Here is a 27560-nt window from a genome sequence, read left to right on the forward strand (position 1 = left end):
ATATATGCTGTTTCCTCTCCTAGCCACCTCTGATGAAGGCAAAGATTCCCTCATTCCCCCTTGCCTTCCCCCCTTCCATATCATTGCAATAGCTCATTGTAATAAAGAAAAATCTTATTATATGAAATATCTTAGCCTATTCCTCCTCTCCTTTTTCTTTCTCCTATTGCATTTCCCTTTTATCTATTGACTCCATTTTTATACCACAATATATGTCTTCAAATTCAGTTTTCTCCTGTGCTTCATCTATAAAAGCTCCTTCTACCTGCTCTCTTAAATAAGAAGGTTCATGTGAGTATTATCAGTGTCATTTTTCTATGCAGGAATACATGCAGTTCATCACCATTAAGTCCCTCATATTTTCCTCTTCTCCACTCTCTATGCTTCGCCTGAGTCCTGTATTTGAAGATCAAATCTTCTGTTCAGCTCTGGCCATTCCAACAGGATCATTTGAAATTCCCCTGGTTTGTTGAAAGTTCATCTTTTTCCCCTGGAAGAGGACGTTCAGTTTTGCTGGGTAGTTGAGTCTCGGTTGCATTCTAAGCTCTTTTGCCTTCCAGAATATTATATTCCAAGCCCTACGAGCTTCCAATGTAGTTGCTGCTAAGTCCTGTGTGATCCTGACTGCAGCTCCACAATATTTGAACTGTGTCCTTCTGGCTGCTTGTAATATTTTCGCTTTGACTTGGGATTTCTGGAACTTGGCTATAATATTCCTGGGGGTTGTTTTTTTGGGGGTCTCTTTCTCGGGGAGATCAGTGGATTCTCTCCATTTCTATTTTGCCCTCTGTTTCTAGGATATCAGGGCAATTTTCCTGTAATAATTCTTTGAAAATGATGTCAAGGCTCTTTTCCTGCTCATGACTTTCAGGTATTCCAATAATTTTTAAATTATCTTTCCTAAATCTGTTTTACATATCTGTTGTTTTTTCAATGAGATGCTTCACATTTTCTTCTAATTTTTCATTCTTTTGGTTTTAAAGTATTGAGTCCTGATTTCCCATAAATTCTGCAATCTCCTTGAGTTCTATTCTTTATCTGAAGGATTTGTTTTCCTCAGAGAGTTTTCTTATCTCCTTTTCCATATGGCTGATTCTGCTTTTTAAAGCATTCTTCTCCTCACTAACTTTTTGAACTGTTTTATCCATTTGACCTATGCTGGTTTTTTAACATGTTATTTTATTCAGCATTTTTTGGATCTCCTTGACTAAGCTGCTGACTTCATTTTCATGTTTTTCCTGCATCTCTCTCATTTCTTTTCCCAATTTTTCCTCTATCTCCCTCACTTGATTTTCAGTCCTTTTTGAGCTCTGTCATGACCTGAGCCCAATTTCTGTTTTTCTTGGAGTCTTTAGATGCAGGAACTTGTACCTTCTCATCTTCAGATTGAGTATTTTGATCCTTCTTGGGGTCACAGGCAAAGTATCTCTCAATTGTGTTCCTCTTTTTTCTCTGCTTACTCATTTTCCCAGCCTGGGCCTGGTTTTGGGGTGCTTCCTGAGCTTTTGGGACACTCCCACAAGGGTCTCAGTGTGTGAGGCTCTGTCCTCCCTCCTGGTCTGTGAATGACCATGAGCACCTCCCTCTGCCACAGGGCTGAGGTGGGGGGGCCCTGCTGTTCTATGGGGGGGCCTAGACTTGAATCAGGATCTGGATGTGTTCAGAGCCCCAGAGTCCTGTTCCAGGGGCAGAGGACAGAGCTCGGCAGTCTCTCTCTCTTTTCACTCCCCTCCCTCAGCTCAATGGGCTCATGCCCTGGGGGCTCCTGCTTACCAGCTCAGCCTGCTTCTGTTCCTGGATCTGCCCTGCTGCTTGCTGTGTGCCCTGAGGGCTTCACGTGCTCGCTCTGGCAGAGGTCCCCCCACTGTTTCCCCCCACTGTTCCCCCAAGTTTTTCCTGGTGCTCCCCGGGGTGTAGGTCAGGGAACTGCCCCCACTGCTGTGAGCTGTGGCTCCCAGTGCCCTGGGGCTGCCTCTGGGAGGCTGAAGTTCCTTTGCTCTGGTCGGCCACCCCTCCGATCCATGGAGCTGAGCCTTTCCGCTCTTTTCCAGGTTACCTTGGGTTGGAGAATTGCCTCACTAGATCCCTCTGTGGGTTCTGTCTCTCGAAAATGTAGTTAGAGTTCTTAGTTTATAAATTTATAAGTTCTATAGTTTATAAGGTCCTCTCCTGTCACCCCCTTCACTTGTGTTTTGTAAGAGCACACAGACCCTTAGTTATATTAACCTGGAACTCATTTTCTCAAAAAGCTCATTAAAGAAGTGTAGTGTTGTCCCTGGGAATGAATAAAACTAGTGAAGGAGGATTTTGTTTTAGTTTCTTTCCCAAAGTAGCAAGAAACTAAATATAAAATTGAGAAAATTAGCTCATCCCCCCCCCCCCCCCCCCCCCCCGCTTGAGAATTATAAAATGTCCTACCTACTTGGGATGCAATGTTCTTACCGATCTGAGAAATGATGACAAAGCAAGGAGGACTCATAGTTCTATGTTTTCTGCCATATCTGTAGTTTACCCTTTGGTTCCTCCCCACCTTGTTGATCAGTGCCACCTAGCATTGTGTCAGTTTTGGCATTATATGGTACTCATCCCATACCAAGCATTGTGCTAGTCATTGGAGAAAGAAAGATGTATAACATAAATCTGTAACTTAAAGATCTTGCAACCCTATTTCTAGAAACCTTTATTCAAAACTAATATCTAGGTGACACTAAAAAGATAACTAAGTGTTTTGCTTTTAGTTGCTGTCCCTAAAATGACATTGGTGGGGGGGTGACATATGAATCCAATCTGTCATCCATAATGCCAGTAGTAATGATGTCTAAAGTTCAAGTCATTTGTTTCATATAACTTCTTGGGATAGAGTAGTTTCAGTCTTTGGGCAAAAGGAAGAAAGATATTGGAAGTACTTTTGAAGGGTTGGGAACTCAATATTTCATGGATTTCTGAAGTAGAAATATCAGAGAAATTTCTTATAGAATGTTTTTCAAACATATCGCCTTATTTATCCCAGATTTATACATAGTTTTTTTTTTCTGTGTCCTGTTTTTGGCCTTCATTACAATTAGATTTCTCTTAAAGACTAGACCATCTATACAGCTAAGTATTTTGTGTAATTATTTTATTCACTAATTGTTGCATGTGTGTGTTGTATATCTAATGACTTCGATTTGATCTCCAACCACCTATGAGCAATGGAAATAATTTTTGTTTTCTTTTATAAGGAGAAGTCTGGAGTAAGAGAGTTAGTTAATTAACAACCATTATACAAAAACATCTTTTATTGTGTTACCTGCTCAAGAATATACTGCCCACTGCATCAAAATTCCCACTCTTTATCCTGGTCCAGGAAATATGAGACCAGCCTTCATTGAGCTCTCCATTTTTGGTTGCCTTTTGTATTTGTCTATACTTAAATTAGTATTTTTGGCTATATTTCTCTTTCTTCCATTAAAAAAACCTGTTATTTCACATTTCATCCTAGCCATGTATTTTATTTAATAATATCTAGCTCACTGTTTTGTGTGTGTATGTAACATCATCAACTAGATTAACTTAAGTACTTCCCATGAGCAGAGATGTTTTATGCTTCTTTTATCCTGACTGAGTACTGCCAATAATGCTTTCCCCACAAAGCTTTCACTTCACAGTCTGTGCTTCCTAGTTCAGTCGCCCTGCATCAAAGCATATGTCTAATAGGATTTCCCTCCCAATTCTCCAGTCACCTTCTACATAGCCCCACTAGTCTCATCACCCTTTCTCACCCTGCCCCTCTCTGAACTTCCTCCCCTGAGGCTCACTTAATTAGTGACTTTCTCTCCAGGACCACGATTTCAGGAAAAGTCCCAGGCATGTTGTAATTCACTCCTGACTCAACCATTTCTTCATAGCCTCCCTAGACTTGCCAGCTGTCTTGCTCCTACATGAGGACTGTTTCCATCTTCCCGTTCTCTAATCCCTTGCCCTTTTCTAGAACCATGATCAAATCAACTCTGACCTTTTCAAGACACCAGGTCTTTGCCTCAATTGAGAGAGTACAACTGCTTGTACTGACAACCTTTATAGTCTACCAGGGATAGAGAAACAATAGCATACGGCTTTTTTCCTTCTCAACCTGTGAGTTCATTGGTAAAGGAAATACTCCTTACCAATGAAAACCAGAAATTCTAAAATAATTTAAGGTTTTAGACTGCTGCCTGTGTCTTTGGGAGATTATGTGAATTGTCTAAGAATCCATAATCAAGCATGTGACAGTTAGGATCTCAACCCTAGTGGTCTTGATTCCAAAGCTGACTTTTTATCCACTATATCATAATGTCTTTCTTAGGTTCTGGTTAATATAAATAATTTGTGAAAATAGAAAGTTATCAGATTACAATCTGGGGTGAACTCATTTCTGATTCTATCTACCTCCCACAGCAACCTCCCCTAGAACATTGTGTGGATATCCCAGATTCACTGCATTCTCTGTACTACACACACACACACACACACACACACACACAGACACACTTCATCCCTCAGTCAAGTTGGCCACTTTTCTCTCCTGTATCTGCCTTTTAAATACTGAAAGTTGACCTGAATGTTATTTTTGAATTACCTTCTTGTAGCTCTCTAATGAAAGAGAATGTCACCAGCTTAGTGTGACTCTAAGATCATTACTAGAAGTTTCTTTTTTCAGCACATATCACCCCTGCTGCTAGCAAATCCCTCAATGGATGGGAGACTTCTTGTTCACAAATTCCACAGTGCTTGTTTGTGTACATCACTCAGTCTTACACCACTTCAGAGAAGTGACCTTTAAATGTGAAAATTTTGTCCAGAGTCATCCACAGCCCAGAGACATCCACAGCCCAGAGACATCCACCTCAGATCTGATCTTGGATGTTAATTTATTTACCACCTGAATGGTGGTGGAGGTGTTGATGCGGTGCGGCTGTGTGTGTGTGTGTGTGTGTGTGTGTCCACTGTTCTTTTCAGAGTGCTTTATCCTTATGAGTGATAAAACCTCACTCTTTGTGGTGCTATCCAGCTGGGTGCTATTCCAACATCTGATTGAAGCCAACTCTAATTATTTTTAAAATTTCTTAATAGTAAATAAAGTGACATGTGGACCAATCATTGAATATTAATTTCCTCTTAATAACAGTGAGGCTCTAAGTATTACATTTGCTACCGAATGTAAAGACCATTAAGTCTCTATAGTCTATGGACAGATGCTGACATAATGCTTCTTCTGGTGTCAAGTTGTGGATGAGAGTGCACTCTGGCAGGCAGTATTCTTAACATAAAATATTTATTTCAATGACATGGGCAAGACAATAAAATCTAAGTCATTTGGACCTCTCTTACAAGGAATTAATGATATAGTGCTTTTGTACCCCACTAATAGGGAGTGATATTGTGCCTTCCATGGGTGGATTGGGAGAGGGCATCCAGACTTCTTATCTAATTCACACAAAAAATCTATCACTGTATCTATGAAGGTCAGCAAGTTCAGTCACATTTTAGTGAGCTACCCTTGGACATGAGAGGTAAAGTGACTTATAATGAGTCAGAACTTGAGCTCAAATCTTCTGGACTCCAAAGGACAGTTCTGTCTCTGCTAGATTATACTACTTCTTATTTTGAGTGTATATATTTGTGAAATTAATTTAAATTGATGGTGCTATGGGACTATAACTTTACTTTTGTACAACATATAAGAAGTACTTTTCTTTGCATGTTATAGTATTGATTCCATTGGATTCTTTAACATCTATTTCAGGATATAACTATATATTTTGACTGATCTTTAGGTAGGCTTATATCTGGAAAAAATCAATCCTTAAACAGTACTGCAAAGGAAGTTGTTATTTAGTAAAAGTCTGTTTTAGCTCCTTTTATGTTTTATTCCATCCCACATGGAAAGAAAAAATACTAATTATGAATCATTTTTATTTATTCATTAAAGCAAAAAATGATTCATTTAAGCAAAATAAGAGGGAGGCAGATTTACTCTCCAATCAAGGAAAAGCTTTCCAACAAGTAGAACTAAGAATGTAAATGGTGGCTTAGCATAGTACCCAGCATATAATAGGAACTTAATAAATGGTGTTGTTTGCCTCACAAAGTAGTGGATTCTCTTTCACTGGGGAGCTTCAGTTGGAGTCTGAATGATCAGTTTTGTAGGATGCTGTCAATGGAATACCTGCTTAGTCTGGGGTGTATTAAATGACTTCTGAGGTCCTTTCCAGCTTTGAGATTTTTTGATTGTTTCACTAGATCTCACATTATACTTTATTATTCATGTAAATATTTGGAAGTAATAAAAAAACATGTGTTTCAAAAATTAATTTAAAATTCAATTTGTAAAGGAGAAGTAAGCTTCCTCTCCATCCAGATTAGTGAGATTTTAATTGTACTTTTATCCTCTACAAGGCATATTTGGTTAAAACAAAAAGAAATTACTACTGCATTTATATTAACATTTTCTTTTTAAGTTGACAATCTTGTGATATAATTACTTTCTTCTTTAGTCCACTTTCATATTCTATGACTGTGAAAATCAGAATCAAAAAGCAAATGAAAGCGTTTTGTTTATTATGGCAGTTGTCAATGATCTCTCTAAGTTTCTCTTTTCTCTTCCAAGGGAGCTAAATGTTTTATGTATAGAGCTTCCTATAAGGAAATAATGGTTTATTCTAGAGCATTTCTAGGGCCAGGTACCAGTTTGGTAGTTTGATTTATTCCATGGAAAATTCAAGTTCTTCAGACCAGGTAGGGATAGATGAATCAGCTAGTGCTTCTACTTAGGCATAATTTGTCTGCTGACCATAGCTGCCAAGTTCCAAATGTTCTTGTGGAAAATGGTTAAGTCAGAGAATGAAACGAAAGTTAGGCCAAGTGGGAACAGATGTTCCCACTCTATTTTCAGCAGACATTTTTCCAGTATCATCAGACTGGAAAAAAACCAATAAGTTTGTATTGAGACCATCATTCAAAGTTCTTCAACTGTTCAAAGTATTACATATATTGCAGAGAATAAACTTGTAGCTTGCAGAAATAACAGAAGCATAGATTTTTAAAATGACATGTGAAATCTAAAAAGTTAATAAACTCCTTGATTTTTTTATAAATATGCCTTTAGAAATTTTATTTGTATTATTTTCTTAAGAAAAAAGATCATTAAATAGGTTATTGCCTCCATGTGGGAAAATGTCCATTTACAGATAGACTTGCTAAATAAATTTTGCCAAAGTTTAGGCAGTCATTTGGAATAATTAAAAATCATTAATACTGATAAATGGAACTTAAGTTAGAATATAATGAAGTTAACAAATTGAAACTTACTTGGAAACTAATTCATATGCTTTTTGGAGTTATCAAAGTGAGGAAGTTTCTCAAAATTTAAGGCACCTTCTGTTGGGTTCATGTTTTTGTTTATTCTGTTTATTCAGTGGTAACATGACATCTGCTTTGCTTTCAAAGTGTGTTGGCACTTTAATTTATTTTAAGTGGTGCTAAGTGCTTTTTTAAAAAAAGCAAATGAATAGTGTCTTGGAAGTAGTAGTAAGTCTTCTTCCTTTACTTTCATCACATTCCAATTCCTCCAGAATCTAGAAATAATCTTATCTCTCTCCTGCAAAATCTTTTCTTTTTTTGCTCTATCCTATACTTATATACATACTTAAGTCTCTTTTATCTTAGGAAAAAAACAAATCTTCTCATTACCCTGTTATTTTCATAAACTACAATTCTATTTTTCTATTTCCTTTTGCTGCCAACCTTCTTAAAAAGGCAATCCACCCTCCTTGCCTCCCTACACCATCTACTCACTCTTTATTCTTGTCAATGTGACTTCTACCTCATTGTTTTGTTTAATCTGTTCAATTGAAGGTCACCAGATCTCAAGATAGCTTTCTTTTAATCCTTTTAAAAAAATTCTGAACAACATTTGACACTGTTGACCATGCCTATCTTATTTTCTAGTCCTCTACTGTCTTGGGTCTGCTCTTCACTTTCTGGCTAGACCTTTTGTTTCCTTTGACATTTCCTCTTCTAACTCCCATCGCTTGAATTCTCTAAGATTTTGTTCTTAGAACTCTTCTCTTTTTTTACACTTTCATTTCCACTCCAATTTTACTATAAGGTTCTCAAGTGAAGGGACTATACCATTCAGCTATATGTCAGAAGGACCATCAGCTCCTTTTGTGCTCCTTCCTTTTCTGCAAATGATAAGCTTTCAATTTCCTAATGGGGTTTTTCAATAATTTCTATAGCTGAAAAAGATTCATTACCTGGTGACCAAACTCTCTAAACTTAAGTATTACCATAGATTTTTAAAACTAAGTTTAGGTTGATTCTTGCATGACAGTAATGCAATTGACTGGTTCTCTATGCAAGTTTTAGTTTTAGTTCAGAAGGACTGAGTTTGTGTTCTCCTGGTATGGCTTTTGAAGACCCAGACTTATATATCTAGATTTTGATAACTTCAGAATAGATTTGGGTTTTCTAATCATTTATATGTATGTGTGTATACCTATTTATATATGAGTATAAATACGTGTGTATATATTTTTATATATATATATATCTGTATGTATATATACATACAAAACATGAATCCCTCTTGGACTCTTTTTTAAAATTTCTTTTTATTTCATTAAATATTTTCCAATTAGAAGCAAAAATTTTTAACTACAATTTAAAAACATTAGTTCCAAATTCTCTCCATTTCCCTTCCTTGAAAAGTCAAATCGATGTGAAATTCTAGAAAACATATTTTCTTATTGGCCATATTGCAGAAGAAAACACAGACTAAAAAAAATTAAGAAAAAGCATGTTTTTTTAAAAAATGCAATTGAAGGGCAATTACTTAATTTCCAATTCTTTGCTACCACAAACAGAGCTGCTATGAATATTTTTGTACAAGTGATGCTTTTACCCTTTTTCATCATCTCTTCAGGGTATAGACCCAGTAGTGGTATTGCTGGATCAAAGGGTATGCACATTTTTGTTGACCTTTGGGCGTAGTTCCAAATTTCTCTGCAGAAAGGTTGGATGAGTTCACAACTCCACCAACAATGTAATAGTGTCCCAGATTTCCCAGAACCCTTCCATTAATCTCATTTTCCTTCTAAGTTTGATTACATGCATTTTGTTTATGCAAAAGCTTTTTAATTTCATGTAATCAAAATTATTATTTTTATGGTTGCTATTACTTTTAGTTTGTTTTGCAAAATTCAGCAAGAACAGATACTGAAGTAACATAATATGAAACAATCAGAAGCAATGAATATGCTACAACTGCAGCATTTCTAGTAAAGTTTTGAATAAAAGGCATTCTTGTTTTACCCCTGATCTTATTGAGAAGGTTTTAAGTTTATTACCATTACAGATATTGCTTTAAATGTCTCATTGTTGATAATCTCTTTAATGAAATTATTCGTTGTTTCTATGATTTGTTCTTTGATCCATTCATTCTTTAAAAATTGTATTTTTAGTTTCTAAATAAAATTTTAATCTCTGTTTTATAGATATAGAAATAGAAATAGATATAGATATGTTCAATATTAATATTATTTCATTGTCTATGGTGACTCTTAACAAGCTGTAGTTTCCCTGTTTATCTTTTTTAATTAGGTCCATTCTTTGCTTTTTGTTTTATCTGAGGTCTTTATTGCTACCCCCTCCATATTTTACTTCAGTTGAATATAATAGAGTCTGCTCTAACCTCTTATTTTAACTCTCTGTCTCTCCATTTTTAAAATATTTTGCTATCTACTTCTGTTTTTTTTTTAGGTTTTTACAAGGCAGTAGGGTTAAAGTGACTTGCCCAAGATCACACAACTAGGTGATTATTAAGTGTCTGATGCTGAATTTGAACTCAGGTCTTCCTGACTCCAGGGCTAGTATTCTATTCACTGCAGCACCTAGTTGCCCCATATCCCCTTCTGTTTTATGAGAGAGGTTATCCCTTTCATATTTACAGTTATGATTACTGTGCATTTTTCTCCATTTTATTTTCTTCTGTTTATCCTTTTCTTCTTTTATCCTGTCCCTCCTTTATATTCAGTTTCATTTTTGACCATTGCTTCTTTTATTATACACAACCCCCTTGACATATTTCTTCCCCTCCTATTTCCCGTTATATAAGATGTATTTATATTATCATTTGAGTACATCTATATATTTTTCTGTCTTTGAACCAGTTTTTTACGTGTAAAGTTCAAACATTGCCAAGTTTCCAAACCTTTTTCCCTCCTCACTATAAAAGTTCTTTCTTCCATGCTTTTATGAAGTATTTTCCCCCATTCTTCCTGATCCTTCTTCCATCTCCTTTCTCTTCTATTTTTTTCACATAATCCCAATATAAATGACTCACTCCTGAACCTTCTTTCTATGCAGATTCCTTCTAACTTCTCTAAAAATGATAAAGTTTTTAGAAGTTATACATATCATCTTGCCATATAGAAACTCTTACCACCACAGAAAAGAGTTAACTGTAAATGTCTTTTATACTACTAGGTCCTTTCCCCTTTTTCTTTAAATTCTTTGGGAAATAAACTGATCTGATACAAAAACTGAACTGATACAGATCCAGTAGTGGTACTGCTAAGTCAAAGGGTATGCATGGTTTTATTGCTCTTTGGGTATAGTCCCAAATTGTTTTCCAGAATGGTTGAAGCAGTTACTGATTCAACTAAGAGGTAAACAGTTTAGAAAGGTAAACAGTTTAACCTCATTGAGTTCCTTATGATTTCTTTCATGTTTACCTTCTTATGCTTCTCTTGAGACTTGTATTTAACAGTCAAATTTTCTGTCCAGTCCAGGAATGTTTGAAGTTCCTCTATTTTATTAAATATCCACTTTTTTCCTTGAAGAATTATATTTAGTTTGCCTGGATAGATTAAGAAAACACAGTTGCTCCATCAGCCAACCTTGCCACCCACATGTAAAACCATTGATTAAAGCAAAAAGAGAAGTTTTGAATACTGTAGATAAGTTCACTTGCCTTGGCAGTATACTTTCCAGGGATATACACACTGATAATGAGATTGATGCATGCATTGCCAGAGCTAGTTCAGTGTTTGAGGCATTGAAGGAAAGTGTGGGAAAGAAGAGCTTTTAAACTGACTACCAAACTGAAGGTCTATTGAGCCATTATACTGACCTCATTGTGATATTCCTGTGAAAGCTGGATAGTAAACTAGCATGTTACCTGGAAATTGAATTGCTTCCACTTGAATTGTCTTAGGAAAGTTCTGAATATCACTTGGTAGGATAAGATATCAGACACAGAGGCCCTGTCTTGAATGAAACTGCCAAGCATTCAAACTACTACAGAGAGTGCAACTCCAATGGTCATATTATTTGGATGTCAAATTACACTTGCCAAAAAGACTATTTCTAAGAGAACTCACATAGGGCAAGCATATGCTCACATGGTGATCAGAAAAAATTGATCCTAGGATATACTCAAAGTTTCTTTTAAGAACTTTGGAATTATTGATTAGGTGACATAGGAGACGGTGGCACAGGACTTCCCAGAATGGCATACCCTCATTAGAGAAGGTGCTGCACCCTATGAATAAAGCAGAATTGTAGTAGCTTAAAAAAACACTAGATGCACAAATTCTTAGGGTCTACCTCAAGACTTCACATCGACAATTTGTGCCTACCTATGGTAGAACATTCTGACCTTGTATTGCTCTGATCAGCTACAGTTGGATACACTTAACACCAACATAATGATGTCATTTTGGTCCTCTGTGAGAAGAAAGGATAACAACCATTTTTGATTGTAATCCAAGTTTTTTTGTCTTTTGAAATATCATTCCAAGCCCTTCACTCTTTTAAAATGGTAGCTATTAAATCTTGTGTGATCCTGACTTGGTTTCTGGAATTTGGCTTATCTTCCTGGGTGAGGTGGGTTCATTTTGATATCTCTTTCAGTTGATAATTAATAGATTCTTTACATTTTTATTTTACTTCTGGTTCAAGATTATCAGTTTTTCTTAATAATTTCTTGAGATATAATGTTTATGCTCTTTTTATGATCATGGTTTTTGGATAGCACAATAATTCTTAAATTATCTCTCTTGATCTGTTTCCTAGCTCAGTTATTTTTCTTTTTTTGTTTGTTTTTTTGTTTTGTAAGGCAATGGGGTTAAATGGCTTGCCCAAGGCCACACAGCTAGGTAATTATTAAGTATCTGAGACTGGATTTGTACTCATGTACTCCTGACTCCAGGGCCTGTGCTCTGTCCACTGTACCACCTGTCTCCTGAGTTAATTTTCTGATGAGATAACTCATACTTATCTCTATTTCATTCTTTTAACTTTGTTTTATTGTTTCTATATGTCTTGTGGAGTCATTAACCTCTACTTGACCAGTTTTAATTTTTAAGGAATTGTTTTCTCCAGTGAGCTTTGTACCTCTTTTTCCATTTGCTTAATTCTGGTTTCTTCAGGAATTATTTTTATTTTTATCAGTGCTTTTCTTTACCTCTTTTCCCTCTTTTCAGTATTCCCTGCCTTTTTTTTTTTACCAAACTGTCGTCTTCCATAATTTTCTTTCTTTACTTTTATTTTTTTAGTCTAATTTTTCCTCTACCACTCTTATTTGATTTTTAAAGTAAATTTTTAAGTTATTCCAGGAATTATTGTTGGGTTTCTGTCCAATTCGCTTTTTTCTTGCAGCTTTGCATATAGTTTGTTTGACTTCATTGTCTTCTTCTGAGTTTGTGTCTTGATCTTCCCTGTCATTATAGTAAATTTTTATGATCAGTTTCCTTTTGGTTATTTTTTTTGGTCCATTTTCTAACCCTATTTCTTTTAGTTTTTTGCAAGGCAATAGGGTTAAGTGGCTTGCCCAAGGCCACACGGCTAGGTAATTATTTAGTGTCTGAGGCTGGATTTGAACTCAGGTACTCCTGACTTCAAGGCCACTGCACTACCTAGCTGCCCCCTGACCCTATTTCTTGATAAACTTTACATTAAAATTTAATTTTGATCTCAGCATGGGTTGGGAAGAGGCTCTGTCTCTAACTTCAGGATTTTTTTTCACACTGTTGATTTCAAATCAAGTTTAGGGGGTGGGGTGGTGTTGGATGTTTTGGATGCTTCCATGGTTGTGTGGTCACTGCTTTCTTGATCTATACCCTTGTCCTTATCTAGGAAGGCCCCTGATCTTTTGGAATTGTTATTGATATCGTTTCTCAGTATCACTTTTCCTTTGGGACCAAAAGGAATAGCTTCTCATGATTTCTGATCCCTTTGACCAGAAATGATATTGGTCCTTAGGCCTTTGCTCCCTCTTGACTGAAAGTACTCTTTCCCATCCTTGAATATGACCCAGAAGTGGGTATAGAAATGAAGTCACCAAACAGTTGTCTTTCAGGTTTCCTACTCACTCTCAAATGAAGGTACTTTTCTCTATCCTTAAAGTGGGTACAGATAGTGGAATTGCCAAATGGCATCAAGGAATTCTTGGGCTCTTTTCAAGGAACTCTGGGTACCAAAAGTACCAAAAATGATCTGGCCCTTTCCCTATAAAATCATCCAATAACATGCATCCTAAGGGCATTATTCAAATGAATATGTATACACACACATGTATTTGTATACTCACAGGTTAGAGTTTGTTTTAGAGAGCTTGTTTATGATGGAAATATTTAACAACTGAGAGGAATCATTGCAAATATCTAGAAAATGGGATGGAAAAGATTGTTGAAGAGACACAATAAGCAGTGTCTGGGTTTCATAAATAAATGTCTGATCCACAAAGGAACAGAGTAAGATTTCTTGTTGTTTTTTGTTGATCAGACATTTGAGTTATTTCTTAGGGAAGGTATTAGAAAACCTTTCAAAGTAATTATTGAAAGCTGAGTTAGAGAAAACACTTGAGAACTTTCTTTAGAAACCAATTGTTCTGTAGCAGGAGAAAAATAAATGACCTAAGAAGCCTGACTCCTTTAATTTCTTTGATTGCTTCAGGGAATGATGAGCTTTACTTGGCCTGGTATTTGTAGTATATTTCTTGAAGGTAAATTCTCAGCCTGTTGCACACAAATAATTACTGTAACTAAAAGATTCATACTGCCAATTATCAGAACTATGGCCTAATTTTCTACTCATGATGCCAAAAGAAAAAATAACACCTGTTTAGAAATCTTTATCCAGGAAAAATTACCGTTCTCTATACTTCAAAAGAATTAGCTGGCTATGCTATTTTAGGTAGTTTTTTGTATTTGGAAGGTAATTTAGACTCCAGTAGTGAATTAGCTGTTAGGAACAACATAGACACTTTAATTTCTCAAATAAATGCGTATGCTCTTTTATTTAATCTTGCTTGGGTTGACTGAACATAGTAGAAACTATTTAATTTTTACTCCCATTGATCTACAAGAGAAATGGAAAGTTTTGTAAGAGTTTCAAGAAGAGAACAGTGATATGATTAACACTTGATTTGGTCCTAGAAACATTAATTAAAAATCCATTTTTCTTTTATTATTAAAATGAATAATAAAAGATAATTCTAACTGCCAGTGTTATTAGGCTATGCCTGAAGTTTCAGAAACTAATAAGTTTGAATAGTCCTTTTGTTTAATTAAAATATATTAAATATTTGTAATTTAGATCTTATTGCATTTAATAGAGTAGCTATTCTAAGAAAAGAAACAATTTACATAATTTAAATCTAATGAAGCAACAAATTGGAAAAGGAACATTTCTCTAAGATGACTGAAAATCAATTAGCAAAAATGGTTTATTAATTTTCCCTGTATAAATTTGTAAATGATGTTCATAGATTTCAATTGTGCATTTAAATTTATTTGTTGTAAAGGAATGAATCTTATTGATCCATGTCTTCATTTATGACTACAATCACAAAATTAGCATAGGTTTCCCACATAAATATATTAAGACTTCATTGTTCAGGCATAACTTGAAATTTGAAAGAATTGAGATAATTTTGATTTTTACAGAATATCTAGGGACCTACCCAAAGTTTCTATAAAAGAGATTTACACAAAGTTAAAACCAGCCATATATGCTCTGAAAAGAAGCAGAGAAAACCAAGGAAGCTTAAATTTCTGCTATAAGGTAATTGAAAACTTTCTCTGGTTCCTGCTGTACTTACCCTACTGCCAATCTACATTATGATTCATTCATACAGCAGTTATTCATTGAGGGTCTGTTATGTTTATTAAGACATAATCATACAAATACATGTATAATACTAAAGAAGATGCTAGCCAATAGAAGAAATGCTAACTTCCTAAACTTGGCTGAGTAATTTTAAATAATGTTGCTAGAGAATTAAAAAAATCTTAAAAAAACCCTAGTTTGATTTTTCATTCATGCTGTTCAATTATATTTATTTTTATATATTAATATGTATTTATAAGTAAAATTAATATAATTGAATTATATTTGTTAGAATACATCTTAGACCTTAGTATGTGCAATATTCTGAAGATATGATTTGGAGGTTGGGGAGTGATTTGACTTGGCATAATTATTCCAAACAGTTTTTATACAATAACCCTAGAATTGTCATTATTTATTAGAAGTCTTTACTCTAAGATTGTTTTTGGGTAATTTGCCGCTTACTCATGAACATGAATTGGAAGAAAAAAAGCTCTGTCTAATTATGGGTTCTCATTAGTTGGATTCAATCTAATTTTGATTTCACTGCATTTCTTTTATTTTTTTTTCCTTTGGGCTTCTCAGAATGATTTGTTTAGAACAGTCTTTTTTCCCAGGTGCATTGAATTTCTTCCCTTTTACTTCAAAGGTCCCTGTAAATTGTCCTCCCACTTTAAAAAAAATTTCCGGATTCTTTTTTAACATAACTGGACTTGGTCTTATAATTAGTTATTCATGGCTTAATTTGTATTTGACCTATCTTTAGGTTATAAATCACCCCCTACAATGATCAGTGTATTTATGTGATTGTCAAGCATACTCTCTTCCCATAAAGTATTATAACTAGAATTGGATCAATTTTTTTTCCTTGGTCTTTTTGATGTCTCTTTGTAGATTTGTACATTATTCTTTAGGGGTAGCTCATTCCTGTTCTGTAACTCACTATAGGGCTTGTGTTACATTTTTTTCTGTTGCCTGTGTTACCTTTGAGATGCTCAGAGTTTCTTTAATGCAATAAAGACAAGGAATTAACTCATGGAATTTGATAGTCACCCAAATCCCTTTTTTCCCTGTGTTTATTGGGGAAATAGAATAGAATCCTTATTAGAGACAAAAAAAAATTTGATTTCTAAGTCTATTCTATGGTCTTCTTTCATAGGAATCTGTATTAAGATACTATTCCCAGGAGACAATATTTGCTGAGAATTCCTCCTTGGAGATCTGTCTGAGAAAACGTCAGTCAGTAGACAGTGAACATCGTGAGAATACTTGGCCTTGTATGCTGTCTATATTAAGTAAGTAATGACAGGATTTTCTGTCTGTCTAGAAAAGATTAAAATAGTTAATTGTCACCTATTTATTTAAGAAAATACTTAATAGTATAATATTTTCATATACAAAATATTACATCCCTGATATCATGATCCTTTTCGAGAACGAAGGACAAACAGCAACAACCATTGTAACTGTCACTGGAACTTCTGTCTTCAGGAGGGAATTCTTCAGCCCTTTTGATGCGCTTGTTTTTGCAAAGCTTTGATGTTAGATTCCTAACCTGATGAAGTATTGGACAAAATATATATATATATATATATATATATATTCATATATATATATCTATATCTATTTATCTTCATATATTTTTCCCAATATAAGGAGAAATTGCTTATATATTCTATCAGATATTTGTAACTCAACCCTAATAAACATCTGCATGCTTTTCCAAATTATTTTTTATCCCTGTGCTTCTGTTGATTATCATAAATGATTATTTGAGGTAACAAATTATTTGGGGTAATGAAAGAATTGTGGACTGGAAGATGAATTAAAATACCTCCTCAGATATTTCCTAATTCTGTGGTGATGGTAATAATAGCATATACCTCCCTGGGTTGCTATAAAGATCAAATGAGTTGTCAAATATGTAATTGCTTTAGATCAGTTTTTGCACTAAAATAAAAAATTGTTAATCTTCACTTTTATGCATTTATAAATACTTATATCCCTTTGTATTTATTTGCATTTCCCTCTAACACTATATTGTGTTTTATTGTTTTGTTGTTAATATTTTATTTTCTTGGCATTGATTAGATTTCCCCCACAAGAGGTATTTTAGTGATTTTCTCAAGTTTTTCAGTAAAATTTATTTGAAACAACAAAGATGGACTCTGAATGTCAGTGGGATACTCCGAAATCAGCTCTAATTTCTTAAATCACAAAGTACTAACAGAAATTAGTTGGGAAGGGCATCTTTTGCTTTACAAAGCTATAGTTTCTTTATAAGGAACTGTTCCCTTCACTTCCTCTTTCTTCTCCTTCTGTCTGATGTTTATAGGAAATTGAATGGATATTTCTTGTAGAAACTTTAGAAGGACGGAACCGATCTCCACCCCTTTGGCTTTTTTTTCCTTTCAAATGGCCAGTGTGTTCTAAAATTTTCTGTTTGAGATCATCTATTAAGTTAGCTTTTGGAAAACATATTCCAGTAAAAAAATGTCACGGATTAAAAATTTAGAATTCAGAAATCCTCAAGAGGAACTATCAAAATAGCATTCATTGTTCAACTTTGAAATTTGTACTTTGATTAGAAAGCACTTAAGAAGTTTACTGGATCCAGTAGTTACTACCTATACATACAAACTTGAGCCAAGGTACTTCTTTACAGATGCCTTCCTTTTGCCTCACCTCTAAAATGAGGACACTTTGGGAGGCAGGAGATAGTTTTCATGTTTCCCACACAGATCTTGAAGTTGTACAACATAGGCAAAAGTTACATGGAAATGACTGGACAACTCAGTTCATCTGTCTATCGTATTAACTTTTCTAAAAGGAGAGAAATTAGGACTAAATATCTTCTAAGGTCACAGAAAAAGAAAAAAGCTTTGGTAGGATCTTGGATTTACAGTGTTCTTAGAAATTATTTAGTCCAACTGAAGTATAAATGAAATTAATCAGGCTCAAGAGAATTATATTGGTCATCATTTTATGTAAATCATTTAGTACATGAAATCTTTTCACTGTAATATGTTTTCCAAAAGCTAACTTGAATAGATGATCTCAAACAGGAAATTTTGGAACACAATGACCATTTGCAAAAAGAAATATCCATTCAACTTCCTATAAACTCTCTTACCTTTTATTTTTTTAATGTTTTTTTGCAAGGCAAACGGGGTTAAGTGGCTTGCCCAAGGCCACACGGCTAGGTAATTATTAAGTGTCTGAGACCAGATTTGAACTCAGGTACTCCTGACTCCAAGGCCAGTGCTTTATCCACTACACCACCTAGGCGCCCCTTCTCTTACCTTTTAAATACGACTTTGCTGACCCTGCTATCAAATGGATGGATTGTCATAGTATTTAAACTTCTATGGCTAAATTTCAATTTAAAAAATGCATTCATTGAACATCTTAACTAAAAAAAAAAAACACCTTTCAAGCAGAATATTTATTATTTGCATTTTAAATAACTATGAATTTTTAAATGTATAGAAAATAAATTTATGAAAATTTTAAATTGTTTGACTTAGGAGTGATTGAAATTTAAAAAGTTATGGATTATTCTGTTGATATTGAATTGTTTTTTGAAATTCATAGAACTGTATGTGAAATCAGTTATCTATAAACCATCAAGGTGTTGATGACTTTTCTCTCTCTTTGTCTATTTCTCTCTCTTTGTGTCTCTTCTATCTCCCCCTCTCTCTCCCTCTCTCTCCTTATACTTTCTCCCATTTCTGTCTCTCTCTCCCCACTTCTCCCATCTCTCTCTCCCTCTCTCTCCTTATTTCTCTCCTTCCCTCTCTCCTCTCTCTCTCTCTCTCTCTCTCTCTCTCTCTCTCTCTCTCTCTCTCTCTCTCTCCTCTGTCTTTTGACTCTCTGCCTCTCATACACATACACACATATACATACATAAATTCTCATGCTCTAAAAGTAGCCTATATAAAAAAGAATTTCTTTTTGTCTTACTTCAGAGATCCAGGGAAGCTATTTTCTTCTCTTATGTAAATATGAGGACTAGTTTATAAAAACCTAAAAAATATTTATTTAGCATTACTTGTTCAATCATATTTATGAGGGAGGGAACTAAGATGTTTTTTGTGAGTTCTTCTTACATTTAGCATAGGGAAGAGACTTGCTCTTCATATCACTCAGTATCTCAGCACATAGAACAATGGTTGAAACATAGTAGGCATATAATAAATGCATATTGACTGACTGATTACTAATTGACTTTGCTGCATGTTCTCTGCATAGCAGGAATAAGCTAGGTTAGGAAGGAAGTGTTGGGCTGGAATTACTGCTGTGACATTTAAAAAGTTTCAGAGACATACTTTCTGGGTAATTAGTCATTTTATTAATAGTGCTAGCATTTTAGCAAAATAGGTCAGTGGCACTCTCCAGTGCCAAAAACCCTCATGGGTTCAAGGTATATAGTCTTGAAAAAGTTAGTGTTCCAGAGGGTGGCAATCAATGCTTAACAATTAATGAGAGATAGACTTTACAAAGAGAAGTGAACTCATTCCAATGAGGGACTGAGAATAGCATCATGTTACTCTTGGACAGGGAGACTATCCCTATACCTAGGCCATCCCCTTGGTCTTGGGCAATTTAGATAAAGGATCTACCACCACCCAAGCTTCATTGAGTGGAATTCACTTTCAATTTGAGATTCCTTGCAAGGTTGGGTGGTGTCTGACCAAGACTGAGGAGAATTAATTCAGTGTTCTTCAAGAGACTGAACATTGAGATGAGGACTGTAGAAAAAAGGGAAACTGGATCTCTCCAAATCATTGGTTATTAATCATCAGTTCTCTCATCCAAAAGGGCTACAATGCAGAAAGCAATCAAACTATGGTCCTGTATCATTCTTTTGGAAGGAAGACCTATTACTTTTAATTACTATTAACTGACCCAGTAATGCTTTGTCAGAGGAATGTTATTGGAAAGAGTTTTTGTCTGACTCATGTCACAGAACAGGAACCAGGTCATTTGTGAAAGTTTAGGTAGAACTGGCTGTTCCTGAACTTGCTATTTTCAAAGTACTGATGAAGTAAGTACTGATGAAACTGCAGACCATGATCCATTTGCCTATCGTGTGGTTAATGTTTTGCTTTATCTCAGATTAATCCTTAGACCTCAATCACAGAAATTTTTCAGATTAAGATTTCTTCATCCTACTCATCCACACCCCCCCAACATCCTCCTCCTCCCCCCATCATAGATATACCTCTTAATGGAAAATGGATCATGCATGAGGGCATGCATATATTTTAGACATTCTAATAACTGGATTCTGTGACTTCTTGAAATTAAAACCCTAAGTTGTCCAGGTGTCATTTTTCAGCTGGTAATATTTCAAAATTCCTGAATCCTATTTAAAGCTACATATGTGTTATCTTATGCTCTTCTATGACACTGGATTTTGGAAAATAATGGGATGGGAAATGCTGTGCAAGGTCTTTGGTTGAAAAATAAATTCTAAACATGGTGGTTACCATATACTTTTATCAGAAATTTGTAATACTTATTTTATGTGTACGAGAGTGAAAGCAGCTTTTTAATCAGATAATTTCAAGTTAATTATTATTAAGAATGTATTAGACGTTTAGTTTTTCATTATTTATTCATTTTGTTGTCATTGTTTGGAGACTGACAAAGAATTATTCTGATTTCGGGTTTATATTCTAGCTTCATTAGCTCTTTTGACCCCTAGCTACTGCTTTAATGTATTATTGTTCATATTGGAATGGAAATGGTGAATGTGAATTTATTTATGCATTACTTAATAGAAAAGCAAAACAGTATAATATGAATTAATGAGTTTTTCACAATTTCTCTGTAATATTAGCTGGAAATTCTGTTTCCCCTCAGGGTCTTACTTCAGATTTATATCCTAATAAGCTTCTCATGCTGGTCTTGGACTTTGTAACTTAGATTTTCAAAGCTTATACATAATGTATAAACCGATAACTGCTAAATAATCTAAATCTTATGGCTTTAAAATATCTTTTGATGGTTCTTATTATCACACAAAGAAATTAATCTTGATTGAAATTTATCCACAGCAAATATAAAATCTTCCTGAAACAACATATTCAGAAGCAGTTAGGACATAGTGCTTTGCTATTTAGACAAGAAACACACAAAGATAGAATTTGTGAAAAATGGAGATCGCTAATAGGAGGAATGAGGAAAGGATAAAGGAACAAGGAATTATAGTGCACCAGAATTGAACCCCTGACAGTATACATCCAATTTAAAACTGTAACATCCCCTCAGTCAGAGAACTCACAGATTTTAGACAATAGAAAGCAAAAACTTCAGATGTGACAATATATGCCTTCCTTTCAACTGATTGATTCTAGTTATCTTGCCTCAAACTTCCCTTATCACCAACCCCCTTTGGGCAGCTAGGTGGTGCAGTAGATAGAGCACTGGCCTTGGAGTCAGGAGTATGGGAGTTTTAATCCAGCCTCAGAAACTGTAATTTATTAGCTGTGTGACCTTGGACAAGTCACTTAATCCTGATTGCTGGTGACATAGTACAGTGCCCCCCTCCACTCAAATCCAATTCATATTCTTGTCATGGCATCAGCTCCCTGATGTCAACCCCACTCTGCCATGCAAAAAAACTGAACAACAACAAAAAGAATGAAGGACAAGGAATGGCTAGGTGACACAGTGGATAGAACACTGGCCCTGGAGTCAGGAGGGCCTGGTTCAAATTTGGTCTCAGACAATTACCTTAGCTGTGTGGCATTGGGCAAGCCACTTAACCCCATTGCCTTGGGCGGGGGGGAGAATGAAGGACAAACATCTGTGTTGCCACCCTTTCCATTTTACTCTTTGCAAAATGGAGACAGGGAAAGAGTATTTTTCTGTTTCTACAGTCTTATTTCTTTGATGATTTTGACATTAATGTGATTTGTTTTCTACAATATAGAAATATATGTAAAGTGAATAGAAGAGAAGAAGTATTTGCTGGATACAGTATGCTTTATCCAATCCTAAGTAAAACTGATTGGTTGCAATACAGAATGTTTTTGGAAGATGTCTATTTTTTGGTAATGTACCTCAAATGTACCTACATTTAAAGAAAAATGTTTTGCTCTGATTAAGAACTAATTGTTCAATGCTTTCCATCCACTAGATTCTTATTAGGATATAGCATGCATACTTTTAAAAGGCAATCACGAAACTAGGAAAAACCAAGGAAGATGACAAATTCAAAAGAACAGATAGAAGGTCCTAGAAGATGTTGTTATGGAGTATTCACAACATAGTAAATCTATACATTTATTTATTTAGGTTTTTGCAAGGCAGTAAAGTTAAATGACTTGCCCAAGGACATACAACTAGGTAATTATTAAGTGTCTGAGGTCAGATTTGAATTCAGGTCCTCCTGACTCCAGGACCAGTCTCTATCCATTATGCCACCTAGCTGCCCTATGTACATATATTTAAATGTGTTTTTCCAAAATTTTAAACCTTTTTATTTTTAAAATTCTATTTTTTATAATTCAACTGTATTATGCATAATATCTGTATTTTGTTTAGAAAGAAATCATTATTTGTACCCAAAGTAATTACATTTAAGTCTAAGAACCCAAGTGATATTTTTTGTCAAAAGCATTGGATAAGCACATAATACTTTTTAAAATTAAAAAAAAATTGTTTTGTAAGGCAATGGGATTAAGTGGCTTGCCCAAGGCTAGCCACCCCTATGTAATACTTTTTAAAAGAGTCCAAAGAAGACTTTTTTTCCCTTAGGAATCATTAAAGAATTTTTAAAAAACCTAGGTTTATTTGGGGGAAAACTGTCCTGTACCATAGAAAAGACAAGAAAACCACTATACATACATACATATATATATATATATATATCCTATTAGCTTATTATAATAGCCTATTAGGCTATTGAATTCTATATTCTCTACTCACACCTTATTCTTTTTTCTCAGCCTTATTTCAGTTGCAAGACTTACTAGAAAGTAAATTCCATTTTCTGTCTTCAAGTTCTTTTAAAAGTGAGAGGAATTGTTTCCCCAAAGCTTTCATATAGTAGTTACCCATTTCACAAATCAACATAGAGGTAGTTCATCATTATGAGTACACACACACACACACACACAAACACAGACCTAATAGTCTCTTCATGTTTCTTGAGTTTTTCATCTGCTCTATTTCATAAGGCTACTGTTCTTTTCCTTTGGATTTATTTTAAATTTTTTTTTAAGCTACAGAGGCTTAAGTTTAGACTATTATAAATTTCATCTTTCAGCTTTAAGTCTATTGTAACCATGAGAAAAATCTTTTTTACCTCCACAATGTAGCATTGAATTGTATATTTATGGCTAGTAGTATTTAAAAATATTAATCTATTTGAGTTTTGCATATAATTTTCAAATATTCATTATTTTATCAACATGAATACTAATTTCAGCAAGACAGATTTCAACAATTTTTCTATGCTTTAATAGATGATCTTGAAGAGTTGCTATAGCCAAAAATTTTAGTATCTGATAACTTGTCTTCTCTAGAACATAAAGTGAAAGGGAATAATTTTAAGGTAAGGCTAGGATATTAGAACAAGGCCCTTAAATCCAAGGCAGAGGAGTCTGATTTTTACTTAGGAGGCAATGGAGAATCAATTAAAAATTATTACATAGAGAATGAAATGATTATAAGAAAGGTTATTCTGGCAGTGGAAAAAAGAATGAATTGGAATGAGGGGTAAGAGTACAAAGTGAAAAGACTTTTTTTTTTAGGTTTTTTTGCAAGGCAAATGGGGTTAAGTGGCTTGCCCAAGGCCACACAGCTAGGTAATTATTAAGTGTCTGAGGCCGGATTTGAACCCAGGTACTCCTGACTCCAGGGCCAGTGCTCTATCCACTGAGCCACCTAGCCACCCCGAAAAGACCTTTTAAGGAGGCTATTAATGATTTTCTTGATGGGTAATAATGAGAGATTTATATTGACATAGTAGTAGTGAGAATAGAGAGGAGAGACCAGATACAAGAGATGCTGTCAATATGTCTTTGACAGCTACTAGTAACTAGCTGAAGATGAGGAGAGGGAGAGGGAAGAATCAAAGAGGACCAATGACATCATGGGATGATGTTTTGCCTGTGAATTGAATTTAAGTAAGGTAGAGTTGTACAAAGTCATCAGCCTCACTTTCTTTCAGAGTCATTGATATTGGGGTGGCTAGGTGTCACAGTGGATAGAGCACTGGCCCTGGAGTCAGGAGTACCTGGGTTCAAATCCGGCCTCAGACACTTAATAATTACCTAGCTGTGTGGCCTTGGGCAAGCCACTTAACCCCATTTGCCTTGCAAAAACCTAAAAAACAAAAGAATGAGAAAACTATCCCTCAGAATCATTGATATCCAGTAGCAAAACAAAAATCTGGATGCAGTGGATGACCTTGCTATCTTCTAAGTCTTACCAAACTTTAAGTGCTCCATAGCACCTGCTTCAGTCACCTTCATGGCTGTTGAAAAAAATTGTTCTCACCCAACTATTCATTCCACTGGAGTAAGTCTTCTCATGCATGGGATAGATATCCCCTTATTCACTGATGGGTTTGAGGCCAGTTGGATAACCCTCAATCTGATTTAATCTGTCTGCTGAAACAGTTTACCTTGTAGTGGAAGCTTTTTGGATAGATTCTTGGAACTCTCCATTTCTATCCAGGTGACAATTGGGTGACTAGTTGGACACCCAAGGTGAATGAGCAGCCCTGAATAGGATTTGGCAGTCCTCACACCAAGGTGCTTGTTCTCCCTGAATATCCCATACATCCTTAAGACTCATGAACACAAAAGTTTGTATGAATAGTAGTAACACAGACATAAAGAGTGAAGTCAAAAGAAGAGTAGGATTAGTGGTGAATATGCTGTACTTGCTGTTGGACAAACTGAGTTTGAGATAGTAGTATAGCTTGAGTAGTTCTGTAGATGGTTGAAGAAAGGACATTTCCAAAAGAGTTTCTATTTGGAAATCATTTGCAGATAGCAGTGATAATTGAAGTCATGGGTGTGAATGAGATTGTTAAAGGAGGAAATATATAAAGAAAAAAAGTGTCAGGGAGAAAGCTGGAGGCCAAATAGGTACATTAAGGGTCTTGAAGCGGAGAAGGAGCTAGCCAAGGAAACAGAGAAGCAGTAGTCAGAGAAACTGAAGGAGCACCAGGAGCATGTAATATTTCTACTTCACTATATGGCTTCTAGGTATATTGGATAGGATATTGAACCTAGAGCCAGGAATACCTGTGTTCAAATGTGATCTCTGCCACTTGTCTGAAACTTCATAGTCTTAGAAAGTTTCTTGGGTAACTGAAAAGTTGTGTGACTTGGTCAGGGTTATTTAAGATCATCTTATTGATTCTATCCACTGAACAATCCTGCCTTTGTGCAATTCCCATTAGAAAAGGAATCAAGTGTACTTTTATAGAAATTAATAGCTGTGTAACTGATGGGAGAACTGGCCATAAAGAGGACAGCTTTTTTCCCCTACATAGTTCTGAAGAAAAGGGAGTATAAATCCGAACTCCCCTGATGAGTTTGGCAGTTTTACTTGAAATGTGAATTGGGGTTAAGAGAAAAATGCATAGGGATTTTTGTTCCCCAACCCCATACTTCTTTAGTTTTACTTTGCGATTTTTATTAATACTAATGAAAAATGGTATCTTCTACTTACAGAGTTGTTTTGGGTACCTTGATAAATAAACTTTCCTTTGTAGAAAAGCCCCAAGTTTACCCCCTCCAAGTCTTTAAGAGACCTTGTGAATTCATAATTACACTGTTTCCATGCCCACTCTTTGTAGCCTCAGATGCTTTACTGAATGGTGGCAGGAAGCTCCCACTTCCATTTAAGAGCTGGCTTTCTAAGTTGGCTGGGTAGGCAGTTACTCTTTTTGTATTGTTAGTCTGTTTCTTGCCTGATGTAGCAGAAGATTTTCTTCTTGTTCTCTGGTCTTTGTTCAACTTCCTTACAGTAACCAGAAGAACCCCTTGGCTATTTGCTCCTGGCCTAGAGTATGTGAAGATGTAATCAATTGACAGCCACTTGTGAGCCTCAGGCCCTCTGCTGCCAGGTGGTAGCAACTCTTTAGTCTTGAATGCTTAAGAATTTTGCTGAAGGGCATGTTGGCTTTTGAGTATATTCAAAATTCTGAAAGGAATTGCTTTTAAGTCCACCAAAGGCATTTTTTCCCTCTAAACAATTCACAATCTTCAACATAACAGGTAAAATACAAGTGGATTAACCTGAAAATTAATCTGGATTCACAGACCTTGAACTTGAAAGCAATTCTGAAGAAAAAAAATAAAGCTATGGTCAATAAATACTGCATTTTAGTCTCCTTACCTCATATCTTTTTCATTCTAAAATTTATTCTCTCCATATGGCCGCCAAAGTGATTTTCCTAAAATACAAGTCTGACCATGTCAACACCCAGTTTCCTCCTCCATTACTCAATAAAGTGGTCCCCTTTTCTAGTATAAGATATAAATGCCCCTATTTGCAATTTAAATCTCTTCACTACCTGGTCTTTTCCTCCCTTTGCACATACTTTATCCTCTCCTCATACTCTGATTTACTTGGTCTTTACATATTTGGTGGAGAAGCTCGCTCTCTCTCTCTCTCTCTCTCTCTCTCTCTCTCTCTCTCTCTCTCTCTCTCCCTCTCCCTCCTCCCCCTCCCTTATTTTCTTATTTTCCCTTTCCTTTCTTCAAAAGTAGTAAACTCTCAATAAACAGTCAATGATTAAAAAGGAAAAGCTCTTCTGTTTCTAAGTTTTTGCATTGCACCATTGCAGACTCCCTGGTTTTTTTCAGGACTTGGCTCCAGCACCACCTTCAATATGAATTCTTTTCTTACTTTCTAGATGCAAGTATACCCCTTCTAAGATGATTTTGTATTCATTTTGTATATTATATGCACATGTGTACACACAAGTATATACATTATTTAAATACTTGTTATCCTCCCTGCATTCCCTTAGAATGTAAGCTCTTTAAGGACAGTGAATATTTCATTTATATCTTTGTATCATCCATGCTTATCACTGTACTTAATAAATACTTGTTGATTGATTGCTTGTTTAGTGATACTATTATATAATGCATTAGTACCAAATATTTTTTTAAAACTCCTGGTTCTCAATGATATTAAATAGTTTTTCCTGAAACAAGGGTACATTTTTTTAAAAAAGTAGTGTTTTTCTGGTAAGTGATACCATAAGACTGTGAGTCATGGAACATCACAGTCTTTGGAGAATTCAAGTTGTGGGTTGTCTGAAGAACAATGCAGAGGCACAAAGTGGTCATAAGTAGGCAGGAATATATTAAAAATGAAGACTAGCCCTCTAGAGCAAATTGGAATAAAGGGTTTCATAAAAGTTAAGTAGGCCAGTTATGTGGTGAAAG

The 27560-nt window shown here is 35.2% G+C and overlaps 1 protein-coding gene across 15 annotated transcripts in view; it reads left to right on the forward strand.

Annotated features, from left to right (window-relative positions):
* Positions 1–27560, forward strand: part of NRCAM (neuronal cell adhesion molecule) — a 302674-nt gene that overhangs the window by 63922 nt on the left and 211192 nt on the right. For all 15 annotated transcript variants that reach the window (XM_074193908.1, XM_074193918.1, XM_074193911.1 and 12 more), the window contains one exon: positions 16292–16427. The gene's annotated coding sequence lies outside the window, so the exon portion shown is untranslated. The remainder of the gene's footprint in view (positions 1–16291; positions 16428–27560) is intronic.

Source organism: Macrotis lagotis, chromosome 7 (genome assembly GCF_037893015.1).
Source record: "Macrotis lagotis isolate mMagLag1 chromosome 7, bilby.v1.9.chrom.fasta, whole genome shotgun sequence".
NCBI lineage: Eukaryota > Metazoa > Chordata > Mammalia > Peramelemorphia > Peramelidae > Macrotis > Macrotis lagotis.